Source organism: Hyperolius riggenbachi, chromosome 8 (assembly GCF_040937935.1).
Source record: "Hyperolius riggenbachi isolate aHypRig1 chromosome 8, aHypRig1.pri, whole genome shotgun sequence".
Lineage (NCBI taxonomy): Eukaryota > Metazoa > Chordata > Amphibia > Anura > Hyperoliidae > Hyperolius > Hyperolius riggenbachi.
The window spans coordinates 128479187-128498101 of record NC_090653.1 but is presented as its reverse complement, the minus strand read 5'-3'; the positions used below and the strand labels follow the sequence as shown (position 1 = coordinate 128498101).

Genomic DNA, 18915 nt, shown 5'->3' with positions numbered 1-18915 from the left:
GTCAGAACTGGCAGCCAGTAGTATTTAGGTCAGAGGCGGAGGTCAGGACTGACAGCTGTCAGAGTAGGATTGAGGTCCCAGACCAAGCTAAGGACTAATGGCTAGCAGAGCAGGGTTGAAGTCACAGGCTGAGGTTGGCAGATCAGGATTAAGGTCATAGATGGGGGTCAGAACATCCACCAGGAACGCACACTTAACTTAAACAGCATGGGGAGCTGTCTTAGTGGGGCTTAAATAGCTCCAGTTTTGGCTCCACCTGCTGTAAAACTCCCCACCGGGCTCACAAACCCATAGTCTGTACTTTGTATACATCTGTGGGCACATGGGAGTAAGAGCCAGAACAGCTGGCAACTGGGGAAAGGGAGCCCACAGGGTCTGCTTCACCATGGGATAAGCAGGACAGGAGCATGGCAGGGATGGTGGAAATGATGGACAAAAACACAGTACAACTGCCACCAACATAAAAGCTATATAACCATCAACTCCTATTTATCACTGTTTTACAATCAGAAAAAGCAATGAAAAAGAAAAACAGTGGTAAAGACTTTGCTGTTTAGACTTTGCTGTGTAAGCTTTAAAGTAAACTCAAGCTAAAAGCTGTAATAGAAAAAAACTTACCTTGGTGAAGGGAAACCTCTGAGTCCTCCAGAGGCTTACTGTGTTCTCCGTGCCCCTACTGCCACTGCCCTGGACCCTCTGGAACATAGCAGCCATGCTCCTCTGCATGCATGAGCGTGGCCATACTGTGAGGATGTGCCTGCATAGTAAGCTGATCCTGCATGTTCTGTTATGTTTGGGGTCAGCACTTGTGACGAGGAGGACAGGAGAAGCCTTTGTCTATCCAAAGGCTTCCCTCTTCCTTGGTCAGTATCTTTTTTTTTTTTTTCCAGGTACACATTAAACACAGGTCCCTATGCCTCCATTTTCTATAGCTGATGAGGATATTAAAGGTGAGGTAAACCTTCCTATTTGACAGCTATATACAGCGAGATCCAGCATTCTAAGAAAGCTATTTTTTCTTTGCTGGCTGTGAAGGGTTGCTTTCTCAAGATAATTATTTTTTGCAGAGAAATGCTTGATGAGCAAGGAATAATCAACAGAGATACACACAGAGATATGCTGCTGGTTAACTTATTTTTCTAGTAAATTATACAGCAGATCTCCCCATCAATGATTAAGGGGTTTCCTCGTGATAATAGTAGGCTCAGCAGGGGGCTGGCATTACGGGCTGACAGAAGGGGCATTACTGTTTTCTACTATTTTCGAAATTTTGCTTTCACCATTTTTAATAACAATGTTCAACATGGGAATAACCTTGTGTGCTTCTACGCAAATTAAAACCTGCTTCTATAGCAAGTTTAACACTACTATGTAATGTGTAATTTGATGGCTCGAAGAGAGTACAGCTATGGAAGTTCACAGCACACCTGCATGACTCTGCAGTACAGGGAATACAGTCAGTACTGTCTCTTTGGTTATTGATTTATATCATTTAGCAATTTTTTTGACAAGATAAAGTCCTTTGTAATGAGGATTTGGTATAATAATTCCCTAAAAATAGGCTTGTGCAGGATGATAGAATTTTGTTAGCTAAGAATTAAAAAAAAAAATCTCATGATCCTCCATAAACTATTCTGTCTATCTAGGTTTTACATTTATATACCATATTTTTTGCATCATAAAATGCACCTATCTTTAGCGGAGTAAAAACGGGGATGAAGAAAATATACTAAATCTGGTGCATCCATGGCAAGGAGATTTCTCCCCCTATGTAGTCGTCTCCTCCTAAGCTACTGTTCCCAGGGCCCCAGCACACAGTGCAAGCTGATGTAATAACACCAGCGCCAGGTGTCTCTCCAGCACCCCCCACTAAGGAAATCTCTGCTCCAGTTAAAGTAATTCCCCCTACCCACTAAGGAAATCCCCCCCCCCCCCCACTAAGAACATTTCATCCCAGTTACAGCAATCCCCCCCCCCACTCTGTGCTCCGAGTTCCCACTCATCTCCAGTCTCCAGGCCTGTAATTTTGTTGTCGCTTGCTCTCCCTGACCTGGTGGTCCACATGCACTGGGATCATGTAGAGTGGGTCTGCCGACTAAATGGCCTACCCGTCAAATCTTCCTACATTTAGTGACAAACGCATAGGCAAGTGGGTTAGGGTTAGAGAGCGAGAGGGGATAGTAAAGTCTATGGGATGTAGGCTATTTAGTTGGAGCAGGGGCACCAGTGACTATACAAGCAGAGTTGGGCCGAACGGTTCGCCTGCGAACGGTTCCATGCGAACTTCAGTGGTTCGCGTTCGCGTCCCGCAGGTGAAGTTTTGCGGAAGTTCGGTTCGCCCCATAATGCACCATGAGGGTCAACTTTGACCCTCTACATCACAGTCAGCAGGCCCAGTGTAGCCAATTAGGCTACACTAGCCCCTGGAGCCACTCCCCCCCCTAATAAAAGGCAGGCAGCGGCGGCCATTAAGCTCACTCGTGTGCCTGCGTTACTGAGAGTAGGGCGAGCTGCTGCAGACTGTCTCTCATAGGGAAAGATTAGTTAGGCTTAGCGTGTTCCTGGCTGCATACCTGTTCTGTGAACCCACCACTGCATACCTGTACTGTGAACCCACCACTGCATACCTGTTCAGTGAACCCACCACTGCATACCTGTTCAGTGAACCCACCACTGCATACCTGTTCAGTGAACCCACCACTGCATACCTGTTCAGTGAACCCACCACTGCATACCTGTTCAGTGAACCTGCCACTGCATACCTGTACTGTTCAGTGAATCCGCCACTGCATACCTGTTCTGTTCAGTGAACCCACCACTGTATACCTGTTCTGTTCAGTGAACCTGCCACTGTATACCTGTTCTGTTCAGTGAACCCGCCACTGTATACCTGTTCAGTGAACCTGCCACTGCATACCTGTTCTGTTCAGTGAACCCGCCACTGTATACCTGTTCAGTGAACCCGCCACTGTATACCTGTTCAGTGAACCTGCCACTGCATACCTGTTCAGTGAACCCACCACTGCATACCTGTTCAGTGAACCCACCACCGCATACCTGTTCAGTGAACCTGCCACTGCATACCTGTTCTGTTCTGTGAACCTGCCACTGTATACCTGTTCTGTTCAGTAAACCCGCCACTGTATACCTGTTCTGTGAACCTGCCACTGCATACCTGTTCTGTGAACCCACCACTACATACCTGTTCTGTTCAGTGAACCCGCCACTGCATACCTGTTCTGTTCAGTGAACCTGCCACTGTATACCTGTTCAGTTAACCCGCCACTGCATACCTGTTGTGTTCAGTGAACCCGCCACTGTATACCTGTTCTGTTCAGTGAACCCGCCACTGCATACCTGTTCTGTGAACCCATATGGGCTGTAAAGCCACCAAAACCTGCACTCTCGCCATGGTGCGCACCAGTCCAGCACGGCCGTCACTACACAAACAGCTGTTTGCGGTGTGTTACACGGTGAGTTTGGTGTGTCAGTGTGAAGCAGTACCTTAATTGCACTACCTGAATGATGTATACACATGCAAGATGTTTTAAAGCACTTTAGGCCTGTCATTTAGCATTTAATGTGATTTCTGCCCTTAAAACGCTGCTTTGCGTCAAATCCAGATTTTTCCCGGGTACTTTTGGCATGTATTCCACTCCTCCACCTGGGGGTCCAGGTGTTAGACCCTTTGAAACATCTTTTCCATCACTTTTGTGGCCAGCATAATTTTTTTTTTTCAAAGTTCGCATCCCCATTGAAGTCTATTGCGGTTCGCGAACTTTTACGCGAACCGAACCTTCCGCGGAAGTTCGCAAACCCGGTTCGCGAACCGAAAATCAGGGGTTCGGCCCCACTCTATATACAAGTAGAGATGGCTCGAACTTCTGATTTTGGATTCGGGAACCGCGAACGCGAACTTCCGCAAAAGTTTGTGAACCGGTGAACATCGCGAACCGCAATAGACTTCATTGGGCAGGTGAACTTTCAAAACTACAAACACTGTTTCTGGCCACAAAAGTTATGGAAAATATGTTTCAAAGGGTCTAACACCTGGAGGGGGGCATGGCGGAATGAGATACGCGCCAAAAGTCCCGGGGAAAATTAAGGATTTGACGCACAGCAGGGTTTTAAGGGCAGAAATCACATTGCATTGCTAAATTGGAGGCATAAAGTGCTTTAAAACATCTTGCGTGGGTATACATCAATCAGGTAGTGTAATTAGTGTACTGCTTCACACTGACCAAAGTCACTGTGTAACGCACCGCAAACAGCTGTTTGTGTAGTGATGGCCGTGCTGGACTGGTGCACACCATGGCAAGAGTGCAGGTCATGGCAGTTTTCAAGCCCATATGGTCAGGCTTAGATAGCTCAATGACAGAACAACAGTGACTGTCCAGCTGATCTAAATTGTTCTGTCAACAATGAAGCATCAACCTTATTATCTTGGGTCAGGTGTGCCCCCAACACACTCATATAGCCGGTCATTGCATCATTGTGATACGCAAGCCCCTTCACCGTGGCAAGGTAACGATCACGAAGAGGAATTGACACAGGTACATGACTTTTGTTTTGTTGTTGCAGCCGCAGTGCAGCCAGAAAATTAGGCATGTACACGCTCCAGAAAAATTATTATTGTTTTTGTTAGCTGCCGCTGCTAGAAGCGGCCTTAAAAATTCAGGAATCTACCTGGCGTCCTGGACTCTGTTTGGTGGTGGCGTAGAAGGCAGTCAAGCGGCCTGCAGGCAGAGATGGTGTGTGGGGACAGGCTAAGTTTTGGGGCAGGCAGCAGTGGCCGGCAGGCAGAGATGCTGTGTGGGGACTGACTTAATCTTGGGGCAGGCAGGCACATTGCCTGCAAGCAGAGATGCTGTGTGTGGGGACTGACTTAGTCTTCAGGCATGCAGTAGCTCTCAGGAATCCATGCCTCATTCATTTTGATAAAGGTGAGGTTCTGAACACTTTTTTTGACCTAGGTGACTTCTCTTCTCACTAAAATGCCTCCAGCTGAAGGTCCTTTCTGACAGGATGCTTGAGGCAGGGCAAGCCAGAAGTTGGATGGCAAATTGTGACAGCTCTGGCCACAGGTCAAGCCTGTGCATCCAGTAGTCCAGGGGTTCATTGCTGCTCATAGTGTTTACATCCGCACTTAAGGCCAGGTAGTCGGCTACCTGCTGGTCGAGGCGTTGGTGGAGGGTGGATCTGGAAGGGCTAAGATGAGGCGTTGGACTAAAGAATGTCCGCATGTCTGACATCACCATGAGATCGCTAGAGCGTCCAGTCCTTGCCTGCATGAACATGGTAGGTAAGGGAGGAGGAGGAAGAGTATTGGCAGTGGCACCTTTATTCCGTTGTGCTGTGGCATCACCCTTAAACGCACTGTAAAGCATACTTGCCAGCTTGTTGGGCAAGTGCTGCATCCTTTCTGCCTGGTGATTTGGTAACATCTCTGCCATTTTGTGCTTATACCGAGGGTGTAGTAGCGTTGCCACCCAGTACAGGACATTCCCCCTGAGTTTTATGATATGGGGGGCTCCCTCAACAGGCTGGACAGCATGAAAGACGCCATCTGCACAAAGTTGGATGCTGACGTACTAGCCATCTCGTCTTGCTCTTCCTCAGGTAAGTTCTTCTCTCCTCCAGCCACGAACAATACCACGGGAAAGGTGAGCAGCACAAGCCCCCTGCGATGCCTGCTGCAGTTCTTCTTCCGCCTCCTCCTCAAAGCCACCTTCCTCCTCTGACTCCTCTTCCCCAGACGACTCCTCCTCCTCCTCCACCCTCCTCTGTGATGCCGCAGGTGTTGATGATGCCGCACGTAATGTTTCCCCCAACTCTTTCACCTCTTCTTGTTCACGCTCCTCTACAGCTTGATCCACCACTCTACGCACAGCATGCTCCAGGAAGAAAGCATATGGGATAAAGTCGCTGATGACGCCTTCACTGTGACTCACCAGGTTTGTCACCTCCTCAAACGGACGCATGAGCCTGCAGGCATTATGCATGAGTGTCCAGTACTTGGGCCAGAAAAACTTCAGCTCCCCGGAGCATGACCTTTCACTGTAGTTGTACAGATACTCGTTGACGGCTTTCTCCTGTTGTAGCAGGCGCCAGGCAGTCAAACATGAGGAGCATTGAATTCCAGCAAGTTGTTTCTCCGCTGAATATCGGCCAAGCGCGCCATGGCCCTGTAGGAACGCCTGAAATGCCCAGACACCTTCCTGGGCTGCTTCAGGACCTCCTGTAAGCCTGGGTACTTACACACAAATATTTGTATTATAAGATTGAGCATATGTGCCATGCAGGGTACATGTATCAACGTTCCCAAACTCAAAGCCGAAATGAGATTGCTGCCGCTGTCACACACCACGTTGCCGATCTCCAGTTGGTGCGGCGTCAGCCACTGATCCACCTGTTTGTTCAGAGCAGCCAGGAGAGCTGCTCCAGTGTGACTCTTGGCTTTGAGGCAAGACATGTCCAAGATGGCGTGACTGTCATACCTGGCATGCAGCATAGGCCCTGGGGAGCTGGGGGTGTGTAGTTGGAGAGGAGATCGCAGCACCAGTAGAGTGGCACTGTCACTCAGCCGAGGAGGAGAATGACAGCAAAGAGAATGTAGCAGGAGGAGAAGGAAAGGAGGTGGCAGCAGGCCTGCCTGCAAGCTGTGGAGCTGTCACAACTAGGCCCGCTGCACAGCCATGTACTCCCTGCTTGCCAGTGGTCACCAGTTTGAACCAATGTGCCGTATAAGTAATGTACCTGCCCTGACCGTGCTTTGCAGACTAGGCATCCATGGTCAGATGGATCCTTGACCCAACGCTGTGTGCCAGAGATGACACCACTTACCTTTCAACTTCACGGTACAATTTGGGTATCGCCTTTTTTGAAAAATAATGGCGGCCTGTGGTGTCCCAATAGCCACAAATTTTCGGAAAGCATCAGAGTCCACCAGCTTGTATGGTAACAACTGGCGAGCTAACAGTTCCACCAAGCCAGCTGTCAGACGCCGGGCAAGGGGGTGACTGGCAGACATTGGCTTCTTCCGCTCAAAGAACTCCTTCATGGACACCTTGCTGCTGCTGTGGGCAGAGGAGCAGGAACCGCTCAAGGTCAGAGGCGAAGTGTAGGAGGGTGGCTGTGAGTGTGAAGGTGCAAGGGATAAAGTGGCTGAAGAGGCTGCACCTGAAGGAGGAAGAAGAGGCTGAGGGTGGCTTTGCGTTTGTGTGCTGCTTTTCCTCAGGTGGTCAACCCATTGCTGTTTGTGTTTTCTCACCATGTGCCTTCGTAAGGCAGTTGTCCCTACGTGGGTCTTCGTCTTTCCACGACTCAATTTTTGGTGGCATAGAGTAAAGATGGCATTGCTCTCATCTGAGGCAGACACACTAAAAAAATTCCACACCGCTGAGCCCTGGGATGATGGCACTTTGGTGGTGGCGTCAGCAGCTGACCTTAAAGGGCATGTTAGCTGGCTGTCCATAGGTGGCGATACATGCTGCCGGACACTGCCACGAGCTGTTTTTGATGACGAGCTCCCCCTGCTTCTTTCAGCAACTCGTCTCCTCCTACTCCTCTCTGACTTCCCCTCTGGACTGTCCACCTGGTTATCATGTCTATTGGGATCCCACATCTGAACAAGATTGTTACTGCACCAATGGTAACAATGCAATGTGCTAGGATCCACTCTGGAGCACCGAGTATCAATCCATAAATCTTCAAGATCTGCACCATCAAAAAATCCAATTTTATTAATGTATCAAAGTCATAAAAACATGATAAAATAGCATAGGTACATGGCAGATGACGCACAGGCGTTTCGGACCGTTATAGTCCTTTCTCAAATCATCATAGACCCACACTGTGATGATGAACAGGAGGATTCTGGTGAGGCAGTGACAGTGGCACACTTGCAATGCAGTTAAGCAGGCAAACCTGCAAACCTGTGTTTGTGATGCAAAGCAAGAAGTTTGCCCCATCAGGTTCTTCCAGTGAACTAAACTGCATAATGTTCAACCAACACTATTGCAATAGGGATCACACTGCGCACACGGATGTTATTATTCACCAGAACAGTATTCAAATATAATTGTCTATTGGTTCGCTGTTGTAAGAAGCCACCGTGTCTCCCCAGAAAAAACTGTTCATAAGTTTAGCAGCGCTCCACAATACTTGAGTATGAAGAGAGGCCTTCACACAAGAGATCATCATCATCATTGGCCACCACATCTTTTCAGATGATTGTTGCTACGTCTGTGGGTATCATTTGTTAGTGTTGCCATATCTTCGCTTGTGGCTAAATAAGCCGATAGCAGCATGACATTTCTTGCCGCATTTGTCACAGATAAAATGTGACTCGGTCAGTGCAACCGAAGGGCTGTGAAGTCTCTTCTGCTTTAGATTTTCGAACCAGACTTCATTGTGTCTTTTAGTGCGAGTACTTAGGTTTTGACGCCATAAGGATCTAATTTCAGCTTGTTTCTCCCAGCCTCCGGTATTAATGCCAAAGCATTCGATGCCATAACAGACCTTTGTGACGAGGGTTTGTGGATCTGGTGAGTGACATTCTTATGGACTTGTAATATTATTGAGAGCATCTCTTGTATGACGTCCTCTCTTCATATACGAGTATTGTGGAGCGCTGCTGAACTTGTAAACAACCAACACTATTGTAGACAGTACAGTTCAGAAAATAGTAGCTACTATTTATAGAGTTCATGCATTGTACATTGCAGCAACAAAAGTACAAAACTACACGTATAGCTGAAGCAATGGTGTCAAATCATCTATGAATACAGTTACATGTTCATGTCATGAGACTGACAGATTTGTTTTCTGTTAGATGAACACGAGAGTACATTTGAAACGGCTTGAAACATGGTGGCTTAAATATGGAAGAGAATTCTACAGGGAAGGAGACACTCACAAGAAGTCATGAATGAAAGAGTGAGAGTTGGTGGCTAAAATGAAAGATAATAGGCCTCCATGTAAGGATTGAAGGGTGCAGGTATAATAGCATATGGAAATTATATGCACTTTCAATCGCGAATGGTTTACCCAATGGAATTTTTATGTTATTACTTATTCAAAAATGCTCATAAACTGATGTATGTTCCCACATAGGGAACTGTTACAATAACTATTGCTTGCTTGTAACTGGATATGTTTATACACATGTTTCATCTTGTTTTTTTATTATTGAAAAATAATAAAAACTATTAAAACCAGTGTATGGAAATTAGAGGGAACTGGAGCCTTTGAGTAATTTGCAGCCAATAGAGAGACTGGCAAACGGGCAGCATCAGCATGGTAGGAGAGCACCTGAGATGGAGAGGTCCTAGTCTTTATACTGAGTGGAGCACAGAATAGTATGTTGCAGTAGTCAAAATGGAGTATGATTAGGGCCTGGACAAATATTTTAGTAGCATCATGGGTAAGAAAGGGGCATGTCTGAGATATATATTATTTAAATGTTAGTAACAAGAAGTTGGTAATGATCTTATGAAAGACTCATGTGAGAGCTCTCAGGAGTCAAATTCTGCCCCAGACAGCAGACATTAGAAGTTGGGGGCAGTGTAGCTAAAGAGCTATAGGCCCCAGTGCAAGTTTTATATTGGCCCCCCAAAGCACTCAATACATAACAGTTTTATGAGGCACCAAAACTTGCCAAGTACAACCACAGTGTAAGAAACAAGGGAACAAGGGAGCGCTCTAATGGTGTGTTAACTCTTTAATATAAATTGACACGCACAACAAATTTGCTCTTACAGTGTATGTGCAAGTAATGCACATGTAAGAGGCCACCAGCGAGTCCCTTCCGCCTCCTGAGCCAGGCCAGGGCTAACAGGGTCCATGCCAGGTGTTTGCAGGTGAATTGGGGGACAACCGCCGGCTCTGACTCCTCATGGCAAGCCGTCTGACGTCCTGGCCAGGCTCAGGAGGCGGAAGGGACTCGCTGGTGGCCTCTTACATGTGCATTACTTGCACATACACTGTAAGTGCAAATTTGTTATTCGTGTCAATTTATATTAAAGCGTTAACGCACCATTGGAGCGCTCCCTTGTTCCCTTGTTTCTTACACAATTAGATTACTGGCACCACCCAGCAGAGGGAGCAGAGCCGTGGGCGAGCTACTTAAGCCAAAGGGCCATAAGTAGTAATAGCTAGCGCCAGGTTAACTACTTTGTACACTATACAAGTACCACCACAGTGTCAGAGGTGCAACAAGGGAATGGGGAGCAGTTTGTTGATGATTGCTACTATTTTTATTTATTGTATTTATAAAGTGCCAACATATTATGCAGCTACTATTTCAAAGTATCTATAGAAGTGATTTTTACCAGCACAGGACCAATAAAGAGCCAATACTGTGGTTCAGGGAGGGCCCCTTGGGGCCCCTCTGTCACAAGGGACCTCTGCACCTCCTATTGCTATGTCACTGGTTGGGGGATGATTAGGGTGATTGACAGGGCTTCTTTTTGTTTGCAGATAGTGCAAAGGACTGATGACTGTGGTAGTGGTTACATTGGAAGCTCCTCTGAGGGACAGCTAGTGGCATGACTACACATTCTGTAAAGCTCTGTGGAAGATGTCAGTGCTGTATAACTAATAATAATTAGGTAATATAAGGGCATAACATTCTTCCATTGTCTTATAAAATGTCAGCCAATTCCAGAGAGACATGAGTGGATTGCTAAAATGGAGGAGAACCTTAACAATTTACTGACACTTATGCTGGGAATACTCGGGTCATTTTTGCAGCAGAGAGATGGTTAGATAGATAATTTTCAACATGTCCGATCTCCCGTTCGATGGTTTTGCCGCTCGATTCCTGATAGAGGTGAATGGAAAAAGATAAGAAAAATGAGCGGAAGATAACAGAATCGACTTCAGAATCGAGCAGCAAAATCGATCGAGCGGAGAATTGAGTGGAAAAAACGACCCGTGTATTCCCAGCATTAAGTCAAATAGAGCTTTTGTCCTTGTGTCTAATGCTGGGAACACACGGGTCATTTTTGTGGCAGATAGATGGTTAGATAGATAATTTCCAACATATCCCATCTCCCGTTCTATCGTTTTGCCACTCGATTCCTGATAGAGGTGAATAGAAAAAGATAAGAAAAATGAGTGGAAGATAAGAGAATCGAGTGGAGAATCGAGCGGCAAAATCGATCAAAAAAACAGAAAAAACGACCCGTGTATTCCCAGCATCAGCATTAGGCTTTTCCTAATGACCCCTCTGGGTGACCCCTCGGCACTGCATGCACAGAGAATCATTGTGCTTGTTGTGAATGATGAATTCTGCAGCAGACAGCGGTAGTGTTGATTTCCAGTGTGGAGTTGAATAGCAGCCTCCATGTGAGTATTTGCCATAATTATTGCAATATAGGCCCTGTTTTTAGGATGTAGGAGTAGGTCCCGCAGGTCAAATAGGATGCCTTTTACATAGTCATGGCTCGACAGATGTTTGTAGATGTGTGTAACTAATCCTGTTTATTAATAGCTAGAGACGGGTACATTCAACAGAGGTGCCGCAAAAAAATTGCGCAGGTAATGGCATCTTGCTACTAAAGTTATTTTACGTTTCAGAAATGTCTTACATCATTAAATAACTTTAGTAATAAGATGTCATTAGCGGCATCTCTCATACATTACCTGATCCCTGCAATCCCGTCTCCTCCACTTCCTGTTTAGTTTGTAAGAGTCCTGCAGCCAGCCAATCACCATACAGGGACTAAAGCCGCATGGTGATTGGCTGGCTCCCGGACTCAATTAGAACTAAGCAGGAAGTGAAAAAGATGCGATCACCCAGGAGCAGGTAATGTATATAAACACCCCTGCCTACTCTCACAGTGAACCCTCCCTATGCCCCACTACCTCCCTCACTCCCTGTACTTCTACCTATGTCAGAACCTAACTGCTCCAACCCCACTGCATAAAACTAACCTCCCTGCCTGTACCTACTCTCTGCCACCCCAGGCGGCAATAGTACAAGACGCGATTAGCGGTAAGGAGATTAAATTATGGTGCCCGATAAATATCGGGTGCTTATCGGGCACCAGAATTGAACCTTCTTGCCGCTAATCATGGCTTGTACTATTGCCACCTATGGCTGCGCCATTTTTATAGGCTCTTTTCCTGTGCTATTTTTATCTGCTTCCCTAGCAGGCATGCTGGGGCAACCCAAAGTTTGTTCCACTTGTTTTTGTTTTTTCCTTATTGCCTATCTGGGTGTCATCCTCAGCATTGGTTATAATAAGCATGCTCAGAGAATCACTATGTTTCTAGAAATGAACATATTATTTTTGTGTGTGCGCTGAACAGCAGTACCTGAGGAAAGAATGCTCCTAGAAAAAAGGGCACCGGATATCGCCACTAGTAGAATATCGGTAAAACTACTATGCCACACCTTAATCACTTACTAACCTTAACCCCACTCCCCATGGTGCCTAACCTTAACCCCACCCCCATGGTGCCTAACCATAACCCACCCCATATGGTGCCTAACATTAGCCACTGAAGACAACCCCCCCCCCCACACACACACACTCCTAACACTAATAACCAGGGATGCTCTCCGGATCAATTCTGAATGGATTTAATTCGGAATTCATCCTGATAATTAGCACCTGAGTGGGTGGGTGAGGGTGGGTTAAAAATACCCAGCAGCTGTCTTCTTTATTCCGTCCCACGGCGCGTCCCATGCTGCATTCCAGGCCGCATTCATGTGTCTACCACTGCTTCCTCCTTACGGATTAAAGGAGGAAGGGTGGTAGTGACTTGACGCGGCCTGGCATGCGCTGTGGGACAGATTCAAGAAGACGGCTGCTGGATACGTTTAACCCCTGCTCAGGTGCTCTAATTGTCAGGATGAATTCCAAATTAAATCCATTCGGAATTCATCCGGAGAGCATCCCTGCTAATAACCTCTACTGCAAAGCCACAATCTGCAACAGTACTCAGACTCAGAGCGCATCCAGGTCCGAATTTCCCTGTATCACTGCTAATCGCCACTTTTTGCATTGCTGTCTATGGTTGTGCCCATTTTACCAGGGCACCTCTGGCGCTCATTTTTTTCCTGCTTTGGTACCAGAGATCTGCAGGAATCTGCACTGAGAGAACTAGCCACCATTTATTATGGTGCTGTGTACAAATCAGTAGCGCATAACGTAAAACACAAAAGATCAAGAGGGGGATAGATCCAGTGCTGGGCCGAAATTACGCATTAGCGTAATTACGCATCGTAATTCACTACAAATGCACCGTAAGCGTTACGTGTAAGGTTACGGTATTACACGTAATTAATTACGCGTAGACCGTAGGTTACGTTATTACGCGTAACAAATTACGCGTAAGACAGTAAACTCCCATTGAAATTACACAGTCTGCCGTAATCGCGTAATATTACGCTCCCGTATAAAATAAAAAAGCTGCCGAATTTAAGGGTTAATAGCAAAGCCCCCTTAAGTGCTAAGAGCCTCAAATTTGGAGAATATATTAAGGAGATCACAAGGAATAAGAGGAATTTTTTTTTTCAAAAAGACCTTATAGTTTTTGAGAAAATCGATGTTAAAGTTTCAAAGGAAAAATATATACATTTAAAAACCCGCCGACTTTAACGGTTAATAGCAAAGCCTGCTTAAAATTTAGTAACACCAAATATTCACAGGGTATATTAAGGGGATCAGTGGGAATAAGAGGACATTTTTTTTTTCAAAAAGACCTTATAGTTTTTGAGAAAATCGATTTTTAAGTTTCAAGGGCAAAAATGTCTTTTAAATGCGGAAAATGTCAGTTTTTTTTGCACAGGTAACAATAGTGTTTTATTTTCATAGATTCCCCCAAGTGGGAAGAGTTTTACTTACCTCGTTCTGAGTGTGGGAAATATTAAAAAAAACGACGTGGGGTCCCCCCTCCCAGACCTCTTTAACCCCTTGTCCCCCATGCAGACTGGGATAGCCAGAATGCGGAGCACCGGCCGCGTGGGGCTCCGCACCCTGACTATACCAGCCCGCACGGTCCATGGATTGGGGGGTCTCGGAAGGGGAGGGGCAGCCAAGCTTTCCCCTCCCCCTCCGAGCCCTTGTCCAATCCAAGGACAAGGGGCTCTTCTCCACCTCCGATGGGCGGTGGAGGTGGAGGCCGCGATTTCCTGGGGGGGGGTTCATGGTGGCATCTGGGAGTCCCCTTTAAAAAGGGGTCCCCCAGATGCCCACCCCCCCTCCCAGGAGAAATGAGTATAGAGGTACTTGTACCCCTTACCCATTTCCTTTAAGAGTTAAAAGTAAATAAACACACAAACACATAGATAAAGTATTTTAATTGAACAAAAAACATAACCACGAAAAAAGTCCTTTAATATTCTTAATTAACCATTAATACTTACCTGTCCCTTTAAAAGCCAGTTCCCATGCAATATCCTCGGAAATATAATAATCAGTTACAATGTAACAAAGTTGTTACAATGTAACAACTTTGTTACTTTGTAACTCCACCGCACCCGACGTCACTCGCCGCTCACCCGCCGGCCGCCGCATACACGCTAAGTCCCCGCAGGCTCCCGCCGTCCACTCCGCCCACACCTTTCACCCATATACATGCTGGCACCCATGGGTGCCAGCATGTATATAGGTGACATGCGGGAGAGGCGGGGAGGGCAGCGACAGCCGGCGGGACTTAGCGTCCTGCACCCGACAGAGCTCTGAGCTATATAGCTCAGAGCTCTCTAAGCATCTTTGTATTTGGGCTCCAAGGAGCCCCATTGGTCCTTAGCAGACCAATGGGGTTCCTTCTGATTTAAAGGAACCCCATTGGTCTGCTAAGGACCAATGGGGCTCCTTGGAGCCCAAATACAAAGATGCTTAGAGAGGCCGGCGGCCGGCGGGTGAGCGGCGAGTGACGTCGGGTGCGGTGGAGTTACAAAGTAACAAAGTTGTTACATTGTAACAACTTTGTTACATTGTAACTGATTAGTATATTTCTGAGGATTTTGCGTGAAAACTGGCTTTTAAAGGGACAGGTAAGTATTAATGGTTAATTAAGAATATTAAAGGACTTTTTTCGTGGTTATGTTTTTTGTTCAGTTAAAATACTTTTTCTATGTGTTTGTGTGTTTATTTACTTTTAACTCTTAAAGGAAATGGGTAAGGGGTACAAGTACCTCTATACTCATTTCTCCTGGGAGGGGGGGTGGGCATCTGTGGGACCCCTTTTCAAAGGGGACTCCCAGATGCCACCATGAACCCCCCCCCCCCCAGTAAATCGCGGCCTCCACCTCCACCTCCCATCGGAGGTGGAGAAGAGCCCCTTGTCCTTGGATTGGACAAGGGCTCGGAGGGGGAGGGGAAAGCTTGGCTGCCCCTCCCCTTCCGAGACCCCCCAATCCATGGACCATGCAGGCTGGTATAGTCAGGGTGCGGAGCCCCACGCGGCCGGTGCTCCACATTCTGGCTATCCCAGTCTGCATGGGGGACAAGGGGTTAAATAGGTCTGGGAGGGGGGACCCCACGTCGTTTTTTTTTAATATTTCCCACACTCAGAACGAAGTAAGTAAAACTCTTCCCACTTGGGGGAATCTATGAAAATAAAACACTATTGTTACCTGTGCAAAAAAAACTGACATTTTCCGCATTTAAAAGACATTTTTGCCCTTGAAACTTAAAAATCGATTTTCTCAAAAACTATAAGGTCTTTTTGAAAAAAAAAAATTTCCTCTTATTCCCACTGATCCCCTTAATATACCCTGTGAATTTGGTGTTCCTAAATTTTAAGCAGGCTTTGCTATTAACCGTTAAAGTCGGCGGGTTTTTAAATGTATATATTTTTCCTTTGAAACTTTAACATCGATTTTCTCAAAAACTATAAGGTCTTTTTGAAAAAATTTTTTCACTTTTATTCCTTCTGATCTCATTAATATATTCTCCAAATTTGAGGCTCTAAGCAATTAAGGGGGCTTTGCTATTAACCCTTAAAGTCGGCGGCTACCTAACATTGATCCATGCGTCAACTTTTCCGCTTGGCAGCATGACCTTACGCATTAATTGCTAGTAGGAATTTACGCGTAAGCCAATAACGTAACAACCTGAATTACGGTATTCTTACGCGTAATTGCGTAAGGGCTATGCGTAATTACAGACATGTACCGTAAATGAATGTCTACGCCGTAAGCGTAATTCCGTAATGCGTAATAGCGTAAAATTACGCGTAATGATCCGTAAGCGTAGTTTTTTCCATTACGCCCAGCACTGGATAGATCCACGCTCTAGAGCGGCTACCTGGAAGTGCAGTTTTACCTCTAGATGGAGGCTGTAGATGGGGGCACAATACAGCCAGACATGCAAGTCACAGCTGGAGTTCTCTTTGCTGGGTCAGCTTTGTATTCACACTTCATAGCCAATCCTACTTGCAAGTGGAGAAAAGACAGCGCTGGGCACTCCAGGTCACCTAAAGTGAGGAGGGTATGGATTTTTCCTTTTAAAATAAGACCAGTTGCCTGACTCTTCTGCTGATCCTGTGTCTGTAATTCTTTTAGCCACAGCCCCTCAACAAGCATGCAGATCAGGTGCTCTGACTGAAGTCAGACTGGATTAGCTGCATGCTTGTTTCAGGTGTGTGATTCAGCCACTATTGCAACAGGACTGGCAAGCAACTGGTATTGTTTAAAAGGAAATATCCATATCCCTCTCAGTTAAGGTTCCTGACCTGGAGTGCCCAGCGCTGTCTTTTCTCCACTTGCAAATTGAATCTTCTGCTGTGAGCACCTAGTGAGTTTTAGGATCCCAGGTACTGTGCCCAGCCTGTTGTGTGCCGGCCACTGCTTTGGATCTCCATTTAGGCTGCTTACACACTAAGACTAACGTGCGCCTGTAACGCTCCCCCAACGCACAGCAATGTAACACAAGTGGGCTGTTCACACAGCCCACGTTGCGTTACATGTAACGCTGCACGTTCTGTCGAAAGTGCAGCATGCTACAGCGTTACAGTGGCTTAAGCCGTGTTAGACTGTTTGCACATGCGCAGTCATGTTGGGGAGGAGCGGAGAGTGGCCAGGCACATGGCTAATTAATATTCACTGCACGTTGTGACGTGCAGTGTTTACTTCAAGGTGCGGCCGCTCTGTGCGGCGATTGGCCGGCGGGACCACGTGATGCCGCATGCATCCAAGAGTGCGCATCACGGACGCCAGAGTGAGCTGCACAACGCGGCTCACTCTGACGTCCACATCGAAGAGCACCAGGCCTTGCGTTAGGTGCACGTTATGCGACCTTAACGTAGCACCTAACGCAATGTCTTGGTGTGCAAGTAGCCTTACTATAGTCAATCCTACCCAGTGCACAAGTAAAGTGGTCTCTTATGCTGGGAACACACAATGCAATTGCCAATCCAATCGACAGGTGATCGGACAGAAAGTTGTAGCGTGTGTACATGTCCAAATTGCTCCTAATCGATAAAGGGATTGATTTTCTGATGATAACTTTTCAAAATCGATCTTTCTTGATTGGAAACAGATCGGACATGTCTGAAAGAATCGCCCTATTTCCGCCGATTGGACAAGAAATTGCATCATGTGTTCCCAGCATTATGCTGGGAATACACTAAGCGATAGCTCCTAATCAATCGAGCCCCTGATGGCTCGATTGATAATATCCGATAGGCCTGATGACCGTGCAGATCGATTCCCTGCTCGATACCCACGGGCGGACAATAGCGGGGATCGAGCGGAAGACAAGGAAGTGCCTGCGGGGACGAGCGGAAATCGATCCGAGCGGCCGCGGGGACGAGCGGGGATGCGGCGGGAGTCGATGGATCACTACACGTATTCCCACCTTTAAGCTTGGTACAATCCCCTTCATGGCATAATCCATTATAAACAGGCAAGACCTGTTTTATGCATGCTAATATCCAGTTTTAAATCATGTATTGTCCTCACTTTCTATTTTTCATTGTTTAAATAACTGCAGTCCTTTCTGAAGACAACTTGCATAAATGAAAGTCAATTCAGCAAAAGACGAGATGTCAGTAGCTACTTGACTCCATACAAAGAACAGCAGGGGCATAAAGCCCCCAAATAGAACAATGAATTGCATGAAAGTAGTAATAGAGGACCGCAGATTTTCAGTAGGGAAGAGAATGCCCCGCTGTGATCAAAGCAGACTACACATGGAATAGATTTCAGAGGAACTTTCAACAACATTTTTTTAGAAAAAAAATCAAGTTTTTTTTTTTAGTTTTTTAATCCATTAGGACATTCATAATACTAAAATGATTCTATATTGGAATTTAAATTAATATCCCAATTTCCCAACCCTCTTTTACCTCCCTGCAACAGACCCTTTATAACTGACAGTAACTGACAGAGTAACTCAGCCCCTCTATTGTTAATACTACTGAGATGACCTCCAGGAACAAATACAGTACTATTCTTATGCCTTGACTGTCACATAAAATAAGAGTGATTGTGTGCTTGTATCACTGTGGTTGTGAAATGTTAGAAGTACACACACACACACACACACACACACACACACACACACACACACACACACACACTGAGGGCTGGTGCACACCGAGCGGGTTTTTTGGCGTTTTCACAGCCGCTTGCGGCTGCGGATACGCTTGGTTAATGTATCATAATGGGGTGGTTCACACCAGAGCGGGAGGCGTTTTGCTGAAACGAATCCTCCCGGGTTGAGGCATTTTTTGGATTGCGGAGGCGTTTCTACCTCAATGTTAAGTATAGGAAAACCGCAAACCGCTCTGAAAAACGGCAGATCAGAGCGGTTTGCCAGGCGGTTTTGTTACAGAAGCTGTTCAGTAACAGCTTTACTGTAACAATATATGAAATGTACTACACTGAAATCCGCAGCAGCAATCCGCAAAACGCTAGCAAAACGCCTCAGAAAAATAAATAAAAGCGTTTAAAAA

The 18915-nt window shown here is 46.2% G+C and overlaps 1 protein-coding gene across 3 annotated transcripts in view; it reads left to right on the top strand.

Annotated features, from left to right (window-relative positions):
* Positions 1 to 18915, top strand: part of IL1RAPL2 (interleukin 1 receptor accessory protein like 2) — a 1439628-nt gene that overhangs the window by 62471 nt on the left and 1358242 nt on the right. Inside the window, exon 2 of one of the 3 annotated variants that reach the window (XM_068251062.1) lies at positions 8834 to 8978. The exons of 1 other annotated variant lie outside the window; for it this stretch is intronic. The gene's annotated coding sequence lies outside the window, so the exon portion shown is untranslated. Of the gene's footprint in view, positions 1 to 8833; positions 8999 to 18915 lie in introns of all 3 variants that reach the window. One more of the 3 variants, XM_068251061.1, reaches the window with a different exon arrangement.